At 42.7% G+C, this 17,884-nt stretch overlaps 1 protein-coding gene and 1 long non-coding RNA gene across 13 annotated transcripts in view; one reads left to right on the top strand and one right to left on the bottom strand.

The window, feature by feature from the left end:
- LRRC20 (leucine rich repeat containing 20) overlaps positions 1-17,884 on the bottom strand; it is a 145,199-nt gene that overhangs the window by 112,648 nt on the left and 14,667 nt on the right. For 4 of the 12 annotated variants that reach the window (XM_067552697.1, XM_067552689.1, XM_067552701.1 and 1 more), the window contains exons 1-2: positions 3,151-3,249; positions 1,197-1,429 (exon numbers count right to left, since the gene is read on the bottom strand). The exons of 1 other annotated variant lie outside the window; for it this stretch is intronic. The gene's annotated coding sequence lies outside the window, so the exon portion shown is untranslated. Of the gene's footprint in view, positions 1-1,196; positions 1,430-3,150; positions 3,261-11,044; positions 11,122-17,884 lie in introns of those variants that run through there. 7 more of the 12 variants (XM_067552691.1, XM_067552690.1, XM_067552695.1 and 4 more) reach the window with 7 other exon arrangements.
- On the top strand, positions 7-2,539 carry LOC137156083 (uncharacterized). Its single transcript, XR_010920664.1, has 2 exons — positions 7-275; positions 2,070-2,539. It is a non-coding gene; the product is annotated as an uncharacterized lncRNA (long non-coding RNA).

Raw genomic sequence — 17,884 nt, 5'->3', positions numbered from 1 at the left:
CAGACCGCTGGTTCTCTACCAGGAGCTGCTGTGAATGCTGACCCCAGAGCTAAAGCATGCTGAGCCCCAGGTGGATTCCAGGCTAGTAGATGAACCCAGAGAAGGGACTGAGCCACCAGGAGTGGCACCGGCTGAGGACCCTGGAGGCCCCAGAGAATTGTGGATCATCACCACAGGAAACCAGGAAGGAAGTAGCCCAGGAGACTTCAACAGTGTGATGGGGGGAGAATTGGGGCACTGGTCAGTGATTTGGGAGGATCCCTGCTGACTTGGTGGTGAGTACCCCCATCTCTGTCAGGGCCGTGGGCTGGGGCTCAGAGGAGAAGGGAGGGCCTAAGACCCCCTATCTGGGCCCTAAACATCCTTAAGTGGTATCCCACTACCCCAGCGTGTCAATAGGTCATGCTGCCCTCACAGAGAGGGCTACCTTTGTGATTGTGGCCATTAAGCCTTTCTATGCTGCATAACAGGGCCAACATACTGATGCTGGCCATTAGGCCATACCGCTTTGAGGGAAGGAACAGCTATAATGACTCTGGCCATTAGGCCATACAATCCTGAGAGAGTAAACAGTTAAATTGACTTTGGCCATTAAGCTGCACCCCTGGAGGCTAAGGGGGTCGAGACACACAGCCGTGGTGCTTTAGTGACCCCTACCCGCCCCAAATAGGGGCCTGTGACACACATGGAAAAAGATTTATCAAACTTTGAAGATAAGTTTTAACCTCTAATTTTCATGTAAGTGCTCTGTATTCTGGGTTTAATTTATGAACAGACTACATGAACTTCAATTTTAAATCTTTCTTAATTATTTGTTATTGTCATTATTGGTGCACCATCTAAAAGACAACAAAATATGTCACTTTAAAGATACATTTACTAATTGCTTTTTGAGTTATATTCTTAAATCAAAATTGTCAGTTGTGGCTAGCAAAATGAAAGACACATTTGTAGATTCTTAATATTATTGACTGCCTTTTGTTAAATGTGTTTTTCTCAATAATTAAATACAGAATTTTCACACCAAAATAAATTCATACATTTAAAAAATTAATCCCTCCTCCCAAAGCCAAAGACATCCAAATCTGACATCCTGAAAAACTCAGATCTTCATATGGAGCTCAGTTTGTAAGAACTCCTGACTATAAGTTAAATCACAAGGACTCACATGACCCTACAATTTTCTGTATATTTACCTGTCAGCCTAGATTGTCCCTGGGGAAAGGGTACAACAAGAACAGGAAAAAGAAAAATATATTCTTAAGTTCTGGAGGATTTTCTTTATTATATCTTGTCACCAAGACCCACTTCTGTTGTCTCGCCAAGGCAGAATGTCGATTCCCAATACTGTGTCTTTAATACAGCATGTCCCAAAGATAGACAAAATGAGGCTATATAGCCTCATTTAAAACTTCTTACAAGCAATCCTCTGAATGGATAATAGAACAGGAGTTATTTACACACACATGAATTGAGGCCCAAAAAACAATATACAAATAAACATGGGGCAGGGGGGGAGAAGGAACCAGAGAAACAATACATGCAAATGTAAACCTACGTATATCCAGAATAACTGTTCAGTTCACTAGTCCTTACAAAAAGATTTGTTTTCATAATCTGGACTTTCCAGAAACTAGAGGCCTTCTGTCAATGACACCAGGTCTTCCCTGGGGTATTCCCCAGGGGGAATTGAATTCTGGCACACATTGATCTCCATTACCTCTTTACTAGGATTCACTTACTGAGCAGAAGGCAAAACTCTGCCTTCTATGGGGCAAGTCACCTCTAACTATCTCTCTTACCACCAGTCAACTCTAAAATTACTTCATCAGAGTGACTCCTGAGGTCATTGGTTGAATGTCTTAGAATGTCGAGGCTAGCCCTATCACAGTAACAGTAATGCTCCATGATGGACTGGACTTCTTTGTGAGACCACAATACTCAAAAGTTATGGGCTTGAAGCAGAAATCACTGGGTGGGATTCTATAGTTTGTTTATGCACATCAGACTAGATAATTATAATGGTCCCTTCTGGTCTTAAAATCTATTCATTTATTTTGTTTTTAAAGGGGATCACTGACACCTGTTTGCTTCCATTGGCATGAATTAACAGAGAAAACTGGGGAGACAAACAGCAAAGAATTTTGGCTAAAAAGAATTGTAAGAGATAACAGATGAGCCAAAATGGGAAAGAAGTAGAAAAGAACCAGTGGATGCATGTAGCAAGATGTCCTTCAAGAAAACAGAGCCTAGAACCCGAGTGTGGTTGGCCAAGCAGCACATCTCCATGTCATGCCTCCTTTGGATGCTTTTGGTATCTTTACTAAAGGTATGCCTAAGCCCTAGCCAGTGACCCAGCAGCAGTGGTCCTATATTTAGTTGACTGAGTAGTAAAATTAAAATACTAGACTGGTGGCAGAAACCCAAGGCTTCTGAACCAAGATATATTTCCATGCAAATCTAACACTAAATTGGGTTGCAGTATTCCCTAAGCAAACCCAAGTAATATGATAACCAAATGCTATCAGTCTGCATTGATTCAACACTTACTTTCATTTATGGATAAAACTAAGCTAAGGACGATTAGCAGCAATATCTACATACAATCCTAGAATTACTTCACATGCAATGGCAACCCAGCTATGAGGAGGCAGGGATACCCCAAAGTCATGGAAGATGGCATTTCACCCTCCCCCCACTTTCATGTTCAACTTCTAACACCAAAATGTACAGCATAAGAAGTTACTTGTTTCCAAACTTTTCCACTTTGGAGCTGGGGAAGAGAAGACTACAAGATACTGCCACCCCCTCTCTTATCCTCAGAGCTTTTGCATTTCAGCAGAGTACTCCTGCTGCACAGAGCAGGAAGCAGCCTGAGGTTGCATGCATTACAGTAATCTTCTTTCACTTTCAGCTGAGGAGCTCTGTTTCCTGGTGAATGCAGCCCCTCTGGTCACCTGGCCAAACGAGTTCAGACTCTTGCATATTAGCAGTCTGCACTGAGAAGTACAAATTCTCGGGCTGCGTTAATGCAGCCCCATTCCATTGCGGAGTTCGGCAGTATCCCCAGGCCCCAGTGTGTGTGAGAGGGAGGGGGAAGCTCTTCAAATCTCTTTTTCTCAGTACGAGAAGACAGAAACCATCTCTTACCCAGAGCCAGACGCTGCTGCTGCTGCTGCTCAGCCTGAACTCCCAGCTCTGTCTGTCTGGTTTCCTTCAACCATTGTGAAGAACAGCAACAGCTGCTTCTATGGCCAAATTGCAGGGGAAAGAAGGGGGGAGGGAAATCCAACGAGGAGGACCTGTCACCTGACAGAGCTGCAAAAGGCCCAGAGCCAATCAATGCAGGAGCCCTGGCAGCCGGTGAGGCACAAGGGTGAAGTTGGTTTTTTTAATTCATGGTTCCCAGTTCCTTGTTCCAACATGTCTTAAAAATTAATCTTACATAGATGAATTCCCTTAGAAATTTCACCAAATAAATAAGATTGAATGTTGTAACTATTTATATTAGAAATTAATTATTAATAAGTAGAATAATTATTTATAATTATTAGAACAAGGATGTGGACATGGATTGATTATAAACCAAAAATAAATCTGAGGTCATCCAGTGATCATTAGATTATTTGAAATAAGCAAAATTTTCCACTCTCTGACCTGAAGCCTTAGCTTTGTTTCTATGCAATATGCTACCCCAGGTCACACCCTCACCTCACTTGTAAGGCTCTGTGTACATTTGGAGCTAGAGTATGATTCCCTACTCATCAGAAATACTTGCACTAGCTCTCATCAAGCGAATGTACTAAAAATAGTGGTGTGGCCAGGGTAGTGAGAGTTGCGGTGAGTAGCGGCACAGGATAGATAAGTCGACTTACATGCCCATTTGGCAAGGCTAACCCCATGCTGCTGCTCATTGCTGTCCATGCTACTCCAGATACACTACTATTTTTAGATGGCTTGCTCAATGGCAGCTAGTACAAGTATGTTTACACAAGCCAGAAATCGCACCCTCAGCTCCAAGTGTAAACATACCCTAAGAGTCACAGGAATGTGCCACCTGAAGTGACCCAAGAGTATTTTACCATGTATTGCCACTCAAAATCCATTTCCTCATTCAAGTGCCATTTGTAAAAAAGAAGAGTCCCTCCACACCTTCTGAGCATATATGCAATGTGCTTCAGGTGGCATGTGACCATGAGTTGGCGCTAGTTGAGAGTAGGTGGGAAACTTTGCAGTAGCATGAGTGATGGGAAGGGCTTGAGTTTAGATCAAAAGTGCTTAGGTGGGAAAACCAGGGAATGTGGTTGAGGTGGCATGTGCTGAGGTGTTGTCATATCATAGTCAGGTGGTCAGAGTGACCATTGTGTAATCTGGCTGCAGATCTTCTAAGTCAATATTTTTATTGTCCCTTTGAACTGGAACATAATCCTGGCCCACCACACTCAGTTTAAACATACTCTGGAATTCTGCAGCTAAACCTCAGGGATTCTGCCTCGCTTTGGTCTTGAAATTAAGAGATTCTGCCACAATATAGGATAGATTAAAAATAGAAACTCATTTGAAAGATTTGGAATAAATCAGTCACTATAGCCTTTTCTTATTATTGGTAGAATACATTTTCTTTCATGCAACCTTTACAATCATTATATAATTAAATATACCACTGATTTTTGTAGTAAGAATTTCAGTCCTGTCTAAGGCTCTCTGACTTCAACGCTCTCTGTTTCCAGCACCTCCAAGTACCAGTGGACAAGAAGAAGGAAACATCCAAGAAATGGTGAGAAAATAGGAACAAAAACAAGTCACTGAAATGGAAGAGAAGGAAAGGGACTTGTGGCACAGTGACCTCCCTGTAAATTAGTGTTCAGGTCTCTGCCCTTTTATTTTCTTGGCATTAATCTGTGTTTATAGTTTAGAGAGAGTGATTAGCCTATAACCAGGTGTCAGTGACATTCCTGTCACTTATGCAGGTCTGGAACCTTGATTAGTGTGAGCTCCTGTAATTAGGATTAAGGTCTCTATCCTCTTGCTCTTTTGGCATTATGCCCTGTTGGCAATCGAGGCAATCTGATAACTGTAATTAGGGTGCATGTCTTGAGCTTCTTTCTTATGAGACATATATAACTCTTTGGTACCTTGAGCAGTGGGCCTTTCCTGTAATTCGGGTCCAGATCTCTGTCTTTTGGCTCTCTTGGCATTGTGCTCCTTAAACCAGCTAATCTAAAGGATGATCTTGTAATTAGGGTACAGATTGCATCCCTCTTTGTTAAGGGAGTTTAGGGATATTTTAGTAATTTGGGCAGTGGGACCACCCTGTAATTAGGGATCAGATCTCTGCCCTTTATTTCCTTGGCATTGAGCCACTTTAGCCAGCTGATCAGAATAAGCACCTTGTAAAATGAGTACACATCTCATCAATCACCATTTATTGTGCCCTCAAGAAATGCTAGACAGATTCTTAGCCCATTGCACTCCATTTCAAACTGGAATTCTGCAGCCAAGCTTGGTGGTTTCATATCCTGCTTTGCTATTGGACACGAGATCTTGCAGTAATTGCTGGTAAATTCAAAAAGAGAGGTTTCTCTGGCATTTTTGGACTAAATCAATCAGCACAGTATATCTTCTGTCATTGTTTTTGGCATATATTAATTTCACACTGCCCTTGATTAACTAACTCATGCAGATTTTGTATTAGGAATTTTGAACTGGATTGAGGAATAGTCAAGGGGAAATCTGGAGGTCTGGGCTTCTCAGTAAGATTTATTTAGTAGTTCTGGTTCACAGAAGCATGGGAGGAGGTGAAATTCCCACTGAAGAGTACAGGAACAGCAACTGTCTTAGAGCTAGAATTTCAGGCTGTCTGCAGACTCAGGAAAACTGCTGCATCGTTAGTTTACACTCTGTTTGCATTGGGAGCATAGATTTGGCTCAGCCCTCTCCTAAGGCTATTTCTCTCTCTCTCTTTCAAGCACCTCCAAATACAAGCAGATGAGAAGAAGCAAGCATCCAAGAAAATGGTGAGAAAAGGATGAAAGAAAACAAGTCACTGAAATGGAGGAGAAGGAAAGAGGCACTGGGCACAGTGAATTCCCTGTAACCAAGGCTCAGGTCATATTTCTGAAGTATATGGGGATACTGAGCCATTCGATACATTGAGGCTTGTGACCTAGCTATAATTAGCATTCAAGTCTCTGCCCTTTGGCTCTCTTACCATTTTGCTCCTTTAACTGATTAATGGGAGTGACTACCCTGTAATTAGGGTGTACAGGTCTCATTTGACATTTTGGATTTACAATGATTTTATGGGCAAATCAGAGACACTGTCCGATAATTGAGGTTTAGAAGTCTCTGCATACTTGGCACACTAGTTAGAAGGAACACCTTGTAAACAGGGAATGCAGTTCTCTCCCTTATTTAGCACTTTAATGTTTCTGAACCCCAAAAAGGTTACATTTTGATTGCAGCAAGTGCTGAATTACATCAGTAGTTAGAAAGAGGTCTCTGCATTCTTGTCATCCCCATTAAAGAGACCATCCCGTAATTAGGGTGTACCAGTCTCATTTGACAATTTGAATTTTCATTAAATTTTTGGGCTAGTCAGAAAGACTGCTTTGTAATTTGGGTTTATAGGTCATTACGTGTATGGCAGGCTAGGGAGAAGGACCACTCTGTTAACAGGAAGTGCAGGTCCCTCTTTATTTAGCACTTTAATTTATTTGACCTCTAAAGGTTGAATTTTGATTTCAGTTAGAGTGATGAAATAGATAAGTGGTGGAAAGAGGTTGCTCCCTCTTTGACAGCCCAGTTACAGAGATCACCCAGTAATTAGGGTGTATAGGGCTCTGGTCATTTGAGATTTAGGGGTTTCACAAGATAGTCATATAGAGACCACCCTATAGTTGGTGTTTACAGGTATCCATATATTTGACCAACTAGTGAAAGAGACTGCCTTTTAATTAGGGTTGAAAGACCTCTACATAGCTGGCATTTGGGAACTTCATTAATTTTACAGGTTAACCGGAGAGATTGCCCTGTCATTGGAGCTCACTGCTCTCTTTATCTATTTGATTGGCTAATGAGAATGCGCACCCTGAAATTATGGTGTACTGGTCTCATTTGACAGTTTAGTTTTTTGCTGATTTTATGGACTAGTCAAAGAAACTCTCCAGTAATAGGGTTTGACATATATACTGCTTTCTGAGGGAGACCATTCTGTAACCAGGATGTAGAGGTTTCAGCTTATTTGACATTTAGGGAGAGATGGGCTTGTAATTGGGACATTTGATTGGCTAGAAAAAGAGACCCCTCTGTAATTAAGATGTACAAGTCTCATTCAACTTTTTGGATTTTCAGATTTTGAGCTAGTCAGGCTTCTTGAAGTTCACAGGTCTCTCTAGATATGCTTCGGTAGTGAGAGAGATCCCCTGTAACTAGAGTATGCTGGTCTCGTTTGATCCCTAAGCCAGCCTCTTGTACAGTTCCAGAGGTGGTTTTGTTCCTAAAGCACAGGCCTCCCAGATGCTACAGTGATGGGTCATTACAAATTTTCAAAATCAAACAAAGACAGTAAAGACAGGAAGAAAGATAGATCAGAGTGTAACTGAGGGAAACTAGACATTATATTGCATGTATTGTGACCTCATAAATCGAGTGTAGGCCTGGAATTTGGGAGACCTGGGTTTTATTCCCAACTCTGCCTCTGACCTGCTGGGTGATCTTGCCGTCTCTGCACTAGGTATTTTTTTTATTATTAGATGGATTTCATGGTTCTGTTCCCAGATTGGTCACTGACTCACTGTAACTCCTTGGTCAAATCACTCCCCCCCCCCCCGTATTTCATTTTATCTGTAAAATGAAGATAATGATACACTGGTTGAAGAATAGACTAACTCACCTCAGGAGATATGAGTCTTAATTCCCCGAAGCATGGAATGCACTTTGAGAGCCTCACGTGAAAGGCACTACAGGAGAATAAAATATTACTTTTTGTATTTATTCATTTCAACCAAGTCTTCATATAGGGCTTTCCCAAAAACTTATTTCAGTAGTAAATGCAAGAGGGAAGCAAACCCAAGTTTTCTTTGTAAAATACTTCTGTTTCCAGATGACTCATTTTCTGCAGTCAGGTCTCACTGAACAGCTGTTGTGGTTCTTGTTTTTCTGTTTGTATGTTTTTAAATCCTCTGTAAAGTTAAGTGCTTTTAATATTTCAGTTATGAATTCAATATAAGCATTGGAAGCAGATAGTATAGAGACGTTTAAAGCAAGGATGGAGGCTTAGCTAGTGAGCATCAAATTAAATAGGCCGATGTCAATGCAGAGATGAAGATGTGAGGCAAGATGAACCTACAGTGCTATTCTCTATTTTCTAAGAAATCTGAGAACCCACCCGTGGAAGGGCAGCTCTCTGCCTCAGTCAAGAAGGGGTTAAAGATCCATTAGCACAGTGTCCTCCACAGTCAGCAATGGGCATACTAGCACGATTTTCAAATTGCTGTTGGCCAGTATGGACTCAACAATGCTCCATGCCCTTATCTTGGGCATGATCTTAACCATGAATATCTAGAAGAGGCTGTTTCAGCTGTATTTTAGCTCTTGAAGCCAGGTGCCTATGGCTTTGGATGTGGCAACAATAACAGCTCCTCCAGGAGAAGCAGCAGGTTCAGAAGAAAAATGAGGACGAGGAAAATGAGGATGACATCGAGCAACTGCTATTATAGGCACAGTTACTGGAACAGCTTCAGGAACAGTGCTACACCATATGGGCTCGGGAAACCAGTGTCAAGGGATGAGAGAGGATTATTCTGCAGAGCTGGTATTACCAGCAGGAGTGAGAAAATTTCAGAACGGCAAAGGCAATTGTTTTTGAGAACGGTGCTGACCTTGGACAATGGCTGCAGCAGGGTACCAACATACGATGCTCCTTACTAATCAAGAAGCAGGTCACCAATGCCATCGAGAAGCTGGCCACCCCAAATGTGATTGGTCCATCATCAACCATTGGCTATAAGGGGATCAACTGTTGGGGCCTGTGATGGGGTGTGATCCTGCCACACCCTGTTCCAGAGGAGCAGAAGAGAAGTCTTCCAAGTGGTTTAGAGTGGCTGCAGAGGAATCAACCAATTGGAAGGGCTATTGGAGCAGCCATTAGCCAGTCAGGGGCCAGCAGGGCCATATTAAAAAAAGGAGCAGAAGAGATCGTCAGTAAATTACTGCATAGAGCTGCAAGAGAGAGGACTGGGTTCCTGGCTGGCTGAAAGAACAGCAAAACCATGGACAGTTCAGTGTGGGTAGGAACCCAGGGAACTTAGAAGGAGCTCTTGACTGGTTGCTAGGACTGAGTAAGGACTGAGCCCAGGGAAGGCTGCAGGGACACAGTGTCTCTAGGGAGGAAGCCCTGGGGGTATGGCCTGGGCTGGGAGAAGTGAAAGACTGTATACTCCAGAAGAGATTTGTTCTGTTCCATCTACAGACACTGAGTGAGTGTGAGTGAGAGAGAGAGAGACTTGGCTGGAGGGCTGAGTTACTGAAGACCTGCTGAAGAAACCATTGACCAAGGAGGATTGCTTCTAAGAGCTGGGTGCCCACCCTATTCTACAAACTGAGTGATTGCAGACATGCACTCAACAAAGGGGGCTCTTGTGATAGGGGGTGCTGATCTTGTTACAGGGCCATTGTAATGCAGATGTATACGGCCCTGCACATGGTATTGTTGTTACACTGGGTCATAAAAGCTTGGTGAGGCTCAGATTGCTAGCTTTGCATACCTGGGATTTCTAAACTATACTGGAGCAACTGACAACACCCATGCACCTATAATTTGCCTCCCGGCCAAGGCTGAGTTCATAAACAGAAAAGGATAATTTTCCATGATACTAACTAACCACAGTAGGAAGTTTACAAATACAACTGTAGGGTGGTTTGGAAAAGTCCATGATCCTAAGATCTTTTAGAACTCCGCTCTATTTACCTTAATGAATAAAGGACAGTTCCCCTCAGGATCACTATGGCTATTAATGGTGTTGGGATTGCTCCAGTTATCCTAGGAGACTCAGCTCATTCTTTGCTGCCCTAGTTAATGAAACCATTCATTGGCCACATGGGCCAGGAAAGAATGGTTTTAACTATTGCCTCCGTAGTTGCAGAATGACAGTAGAATGTGCATTTGGCCTTCTGAAAGGAAGGTGGTGCTGTTTGTGGAATAGGCACTTTTCCCTTGCAGCTTTCAACCTATCATTATAGAGGCACGTATTTTGCACAATATTTATGAGAGTAAGAGCGAGAGCCTTAATGATGGGTGAGAGATTGCAGTGCAGAGATTTACTCAGTGTATGAGCTGCTAGCAAGACTGGTAGAAAATGGAAACAGCCAAGCTTGGATTAATCAGTGTACTTTCAACAGGGGGAGCCCAGCCGCCTGGAAAAACATACATACACACACCTTACACCACAGACCAGCTCATGATGCCTAGGCCAGGAAGGGAGCAGAGCATCAGAGGAAGGTTCCCACCTGCATGCTGTGGTGAGAGCCACTGGACTGAAGTGGGGAGATGGGCCAGGAGCCACTGCGGGGGTGACTGCAGAATGGGCTTGCTCTACAGTTCCACTATGGTGGCCTCCCACTACCACTCCCACCCTACGGAATGTGGGTGACCATCCAATGTCCATAGTGCACAGGGTCCTTGGCCAGAGTAATGCTGTCAGGGATGCCTATTGCTCTTACATTGAGTCTGAGACCTGAACATATACAGATGTTTATCCAGCTGTTTTCCCAGGAGATGGGGAAGTGATTTGTGCATAGGGCAGAATTTTGTGGATATATGAACTCCATCCTGAATTTTGGACTCCATATTGAGGTGCCTTCTTCATGGAATTTTCCCGCCCTTCTACCTGAGATGGGAAGGTTTGGGTGGGAGAGGTCACATAGGTGTGTAGTTTGCTTGGAGACAGCCTGCTATATAAGGTCAGAATGAACAGAGCTCTAGGCTGTCCATCTGAGAGACAGATGTACCCGTGTCTGCTGTGAAGCAACGATGGAGACTTACCTCCATCTTACCTTAGCTCCTGCTGTGGACTCCTGTTGTCTCAATGTGTCTTGACTACTGATTTCCGTGTGTTCCTCCTTAAGGGTGACAAATGGTGATGTATATAAATTAATGTCATTTGTTCCATGGGTTGTTTTACTGGTAGTGGGCCTGGGTTTAAAGCCTCACACCCCTTAACCCCCGAGCCATTTGTACTGTTATTCCTCACTGTTATCTAATAAATTGTTCTAACTATCTTACTCCTATTTACTGTTTCCATGTTCCTACTGGTGATCAGACACAGCAGGGTCGATCAGCAGGAAGGGAAGGGGGTCCTCTGAAACAATCTTCCCAATTGGTTAAATTTTGGCTTAACATGTGAGCAATGCAGTCTCTTTTATGGGTGGTAAAAGTGGCAGATTGTGGCATGTTTTATTTTAACTTGTATCTCTGTTTATACTCTTCTAAAAACCTGTAACTTACGCAAAGTATGGATTTTTCTGTGTAAAATGTATTGCTGACAGTGGATTTTTAATGGTTTTGATTATTAAACATATTATATAACAACCACAAATGAACCTTTAATTTTAAAATACAGGGAAACAAAACTTTAAAGTGACATAATGCGGAGGAGGGCAGAACATGCTCATGGAGGGGAGGTTTCCAATTCATAGGCAAGTACACGCCCTGCCTCTGATTCTTCTTGTTCCTAGGTTTTCTGGTGCTGAGTGTTGGCACTCAGTTATCAGGGGCATTAAATGGCTCAAAAGAGCCAAGCTCCATGTGCAATTGTTCTCGTTGTCCAGAGCTTGGCCCAGGAAGGGGAATGACCTTAGGGAGCATAGCTGCACGGTACAGCTGGGAATATCTGATGGTGTTCCCAGTATCCTGTATGGTTCAGGTGCTACAGAACGTGGCTGGGTCGTGGCTCAGGGTACTAGATTGTCTGTCTGCTAGTGGGCACACAGCATGTGCTGCAGCAGAGCATTCTGAGGCTCCTGACGTTGCCTCTGCATCTGTCTTTCTCCATAGTGTGTCTTGCCATGGCAATGCTGTCTCTGGCCACTTCAATCTCTTTCCATGGCTCCCAGTCTTTCTCCCTCTCAGACCTCAAGTAAAAACTTTCACTTCCACTGATTTCATTTCTGTGGGGGGAGTCTACAATGAGGTCTGCAAACACTTCATCTCATCTCAGGTTACTCAGCCACTGATAAAGACTGTCCTTGAGGGTCTGGCTGCTGCAGGTTCCATGGCTGGGGGAGGAGGAAAAATCCCAATGCATACTGGGAGGTATGTTGTCTGCCAGGAGCCTGTATCTTAGGATGTTTTATGGAGGGCTTGTCAAGGATTATCCGGCCCTCTGACTACTACCCTATGCTACTCATCCAGGTGGACACTAATGATACTGCAAAGCATGACACTGAGCAGATCAGAAATGACTACAAGGCTCTGGGAGCAAGGGTGAAGGAGTTTGGGGGCACAAGAGGTGTTCTTTCATCCTTCTAGTCAAGGGCAGGGGCCCAGGCAGAGGCAGATTGTGACACTGTCTGAGAACACCACCCCAGAAACTCCACATTCACCACAGTCATGTAACTGTATGTTCTGTAGTAGGTATGTCTTTGGTATTTTAAAAGTCTGCTAAACATTAATATTCTGTGGGATTGTATGTGGTACCATAGTCCGTGAAGTTATAAAATATTGTGAGGTGGGAACCACCCAAACCAGCTTTTCAGGTCCAACAATGAAGTGGCCAGATGTGCTAATGGGCCATCAAGAAAAGAATCCACTACCAGGAACTGCTTACAGTGAAGACTTCCCTGTAGAACACACATTTGCAATGGGGTTGCTTGACCAATGGGAAGCAGCTGTCACGTGACATGAATGGACTGTTCCAACAAGCTGAAACAGACTATAAAAGGCGGAGCATGACATCTTCACTTGGCTCCACTCCTATTCAACTGAACATCTGAAGGGTCATTTGGAAGACAAAAGGACTTTGAAGGGGGGAGGGGAGTTCCAGGCAGGGAAGATTGCCCAGCCTATGTTTAAGAAACTGCTCCTACCAGCTAACAAAGGTGAGACCTTGCTAATTGAAGACCTTGTTAGTGTGTAAAATTTAGACTGCAATCTTATGTTTATTTCATTTGGTAACTTCTTTTAATCTCTAAATTTGCCATTTATAAATACTTAATCTATTTTCCTGTAGTTAATAAACTTGTTTAGTGTTTTATATTAACCAGTGTGTCTTTGAAGTGTTTAGAGAAGCTGGTGCAATTCTCCTTTAAGGGAAGGGAGGACTAGATGATGATCTCCCTGGTGAAGCTTTTTGACCAGGGTTAGATGATATAATCCTGGGGTTCCTCGATGCTACTGGTTCATGAGTGGCTGGAAAGCATTCATTTAACTAAATTGGGTGTCTGGCGCCACCTGCTGTTGGGTTGGGTGACAACAGGGTTTGAAGAGCTGCCTGTAAGACACCAGCCAGAGTAAGTGGAGAGCTTACCCCAAACTAAATAGCTGATAAGGGTACCCAGTGGTTCCACAGCTCCTAGGCTGTACCTTAAGTGTTCTGCATACTGTCATGCAGATGCATCCTGAAGATGAATGCTTGGCTGTGAGGAAGGTGTTGTTAGGAGGCTTTGGCTTCCTTGACCACATAATGCTGTTCTGGGAAGAAGGACTGCTGAAAAGAGATGGGGGTCCACCTATTGAGGAAGAGTATCTTTGGATACAGGCTAGCTAACCTAGTGACGAGGGTTTTAAACTGGGTTTCATGAGGGCAAGAGACAAAAGCCCACAGGTCAATCAAAAACATGGAGACCTGGGAGAAAGTCGGACTCGGGGGGCAGAGGAGGGCAGCATGGGCTATTATAGCAGGGATAAGGGAGAAACAAGAGTGAACATACAGGGGAAATCAAATCAGTATCTTAGATGTCTGTATCCTACTGTGAGAACTATGGGAAATAAGCAGGAATAACTAGAAATGCTAGTGAATAAACACACCTATGACTTGGTTGATCCCACAAAGACTGGTGGGATAGTTTACATGACTGTAATATTGGTATAGAAGGGTACAGCTTGCTCAGAAAGGATAGGCAAGGAAAAAAAGTGAGGTGGTGTAGCCTTATGTCTTTGATGTGTACACTTGGACTGAGGTTGAGATGGAAATAGAGACAGACTTGTTGAAAGTCTCTGGGTAAGGATAAAAGGGATAAAAAAAAAAAAAAAAGGGTGAGGTGATGGTAGAGGTCTACTACAGACCACCTAACTAGGAAGAAGAGGTGGATAAGGTTTTTTTAAACAACTAACAAAAAGATCCAAAGCACAGGACTAGGTGGTGATGGGAAACTTCAACTACTCAGACATCTATTGAGAAAATAACATAGCAGGGCACAGATTATCCAACAAGTTCTTGGAATGTATTGACACCTTTTTATTTCAGAAGGTGGAGAAAGTTACTAGGGTAGAGACTGTTCTAAATTTGATTTTTGACAAATAGAGAGGAACTGGTTGAGAATTTCGAAAGTGGAAGGCAGCTGGGGTGAAAGTGATCATGAAATGACAGAGTACATGAATCTAAGGAATGGTGGGAGGGAAAACAGAAGAATAAAGATAATGGATTTCAAGAAGGCAGACTTTAGCAAACTCAGGGAACTGGTAGGTAAGATCCCATGGGAAGCAAGTCTAAGGGGAAAATCAGTTCAAGAGAGTCAGCAGTTTAACAAAATCCTGTCCAGCTCTTCAGAAAATGGACAGGTTACACTTTCTCTGCTGCACCTCTTCTGGCATTCCTGGTTTTAATGTAAGTTCTCCTGAGCTGTTTGCTCTTTATCTGCCACTGGTCACCATCCTGGTTGTAGCTCCTTGTGGACATCTGCTTAGCAATGTCCACAAAAAGATCCTTATGCCAGTGGCTGGCAGCAGGAGTTTGCTGCATCAATGCTTCTGCCCAGATCTCAGGGTCTCAGCATGGCTCCAAGTGTATGCTCATGTTGTTAAGCTTGTGGAGTAACATCACAAGCAATGCCAATATATTTGAATTCAGGAGGAAAGAAAGGGACAAATTCTGGATGTCAGTTTTTAAACAGGGGAGGGGATATCCAGCCAAACTGACTCCAGAGCAGTAAAGAATAAACAGGTAAGTACAGCCAGGTCAGTAATGGACGCCTGCAAAGCCGTGTCCGATATCATTTGGAAGACTGTCAAAGTAATGGAAAGCACTATTATGTGCACACAACTAATACACTGCAGTAACTAAATTCACATCACATGCAATGCACATTGAAAGAGGATGCCACAGTTTGCGGTAAATATGGAGTTAGTGTGTTTTAATTGCAGTGTGTATATGCAGGGATTCTCGCACCGCACTTACTCAAATTACTGCAATTAAACTCCTGATGTAAACACGCCCCTACCTGTGGAATTGTTCTACTGTTATTCCATGACCTGAGGTGCAGAATTATTTTATCCCACCTACTCGTTTGGGAACCTCCTACATCAAGTCCAGCTACTTGTCTTGCTTGTGTAGGGAGAACTTGTTCCTCTGCATGTTGATGAATTCATTCAGGTCACTGATTGGTTACAAGAGAAGTGTCTGAACAAGCTGTTATGAGATTGGGAGATTCAAGCTTTATAGCCTGAAATGCTGCCTCCTTTGAAGGCTAAACAATAATGGGTTTGCTGCCTCTCCTCATTTGCATTTGCTACACAAAACTGGCAGATACTGATAGTTTTTCATCTGTATTTTGTGCAAGACTCAACAAACAAATTGCCAGTTTATTTCCCTTCCTCCAGTCTTACAGAAGAATCTGCTGGCTTACTTAATTCAACATTTAGTTTAAAAAGTCAATGTTCTTGGACCCTGGCCAAATATCCAAAGACAGATCTCCTCTACATCCATAGGACATCTCTTTCCAGCTGTCCTATGTTCTGGTCCATGGCTGGATCCTCTATTTGCACTATTATCCCAAAGACAATGTGTGTTTATTTGAAGACCTCCAGCTCCAATTTTTGCTGACCCACTAAGTGTTACTTTAACTGGTGGAAACAAATGCCTAGAAAGAAAAAAAAAACTGTTCAGCTCTTATTTTAATAATATTTTAAACTAGGGAGGGGCACAGGTTGCCAAAGGAGTCTCTGGATCAAGAGTTTTGCAAAAGTTTGCTGGGTTTTGGATTCAGTGTTCTAGCTCAGTCTTTTATATTGAATGACCTAGAGGACTGAACTTCAGATCTAGATGTGAATCTGAACACTCCTGCGTACTGATTCAGGCTGATTTATGACTAAAATGGGGACTATTCCAATCCCTATATATCCAGTGTTTGGGGCACAGGTCAGGGAGACAAGAGACTTGAGTTCTGTTACCCGCTCTGCCAATGACTATGACTAGATGGAAATGATAGAATTATCAATAATGAAGAAAAGCCAGAAATGTTCAATAAATATTTCTGTTCTATATTTTGGGAAAAAAAGATGTAGTCATATATGACTACTCTTGCAATTCCACTAGTATCTCAGAAGAATAATCAATAGTAGCTACTAAAGTTAGACATTTTTAAATCAGCAGGCCCAGAGAACTTGCATCCAAAAGTTTTAAAAGAGCTGGCTAGGGAGCTCGCTGGACCATTAATACTGATTTTCAATAAGGCTTGGAACATTGAGGAAGTTCTAGAAACTGGAAGAAAGCTAATGTTGTGTCAATATTTTAAAAGAGTAAACTGAATCACCAGATAATTATAGTCCTGTCAGTCTGATGTTGATCCCAGGCAAGATAATGGAGCAGCTTTTACAGAATTCTAATAATAATAAATTAAAGGAAGGTAAATATTATTATTGCTATTAACATGGGTTAATGGAAAATAGAGCTTGTCAAACTAATATCTTTTTTATGATATTACAAGTTTGATAAAAATGTTGATGTAACAATGCTTAGATTTATTTAAGCTGTTTGACTTGCTACCATGACATTTTGATTAAAAGAACTAGAATAACAGAAAATTAACACAGCACACATTAAATGGATTAAAAGCTGGCTAATTGTAAGTGGGGAATCAGCATTCAGTGGGGGTGTTTCTAGGTGGGTCTCTCCAGGATCTGTTCTTGGCTCTATGCTAGTTAACATTTTTATCAATGATTTGATAGAAAACATATCACTGACAAACTTTGCAGATGACACAAAAATTGGGAAAATGGTAAGTAAAGAAGAAGTCAGGTCATTGATATAGAACAATCTGGATTGCTTGTGAAGATGGGCACAAGCAAACAATATGCACTTTAATACAGCTAGATGCAGATTTACACATCTAGGAACAAAGAATGCAGACCTTGCTTACGTGATGGGGCACTCTATCCTGGGAAGCAGTGACTCTATCCTGGGAACAGTGGCTCATGAAGCATTAGCTTGGTCACTGCCACTGCATAGCATCTGTGGTGCTAAATCTCTGGTATCAGAACAGTGGTAATTAAACACTTTACTTTTGAGGGGGTGTGGGTGTGAACAGCACCTTGAGTTTGTGGTGATACATTTAAAGGGGTGCCTTCTAGGAGGTACTAAATTTGTCAAGGCTAGTCTCTGAATAATGCAGCAATGGAGGCATTAATCCGATGCAGTGCTGCCCAGTATCACTTGAGTTTGAGGGTGGAGGGACACGCTGCTGGAGACAGGGCAGGAGCCTGTAGAGAAAACCATAGCTATTTAGTGCTGAAAAGGCTCAGTGACTGTGGGAAGCTCCAGGGCAATTTCCTGTGTTAGGCTGGTTGTTTGGGAGTTGTTCAGTACCTTGAGGTGAATGTCTGAGGGGAAGGGAAGACAGATTTGAGTGGGAAAATGCTGAAACAGTCTGCACAAATAACGGGGGGGAG

This window comes from Emydura macquarii, unplaced genomic scaffold (genome assembly GCF_026122565.2).
Source record: "Emydura macquarii macquarii isolate MOO-44397 ecotype Brisbane River unplaced genomic scaffold, CSIRO-AGI_Emac_v2 contig_1390, whole genome shotgun sequence".
In the NCBI taxonomy this organism is placed as follows: Eukaryota; Metazoa; Chordata; order Testudines; family Chelidae; genus Emydura; species Emydura macquarii.
This window is presented reverse-complemented; position numbering and strand designations above follow the sequence as displayed.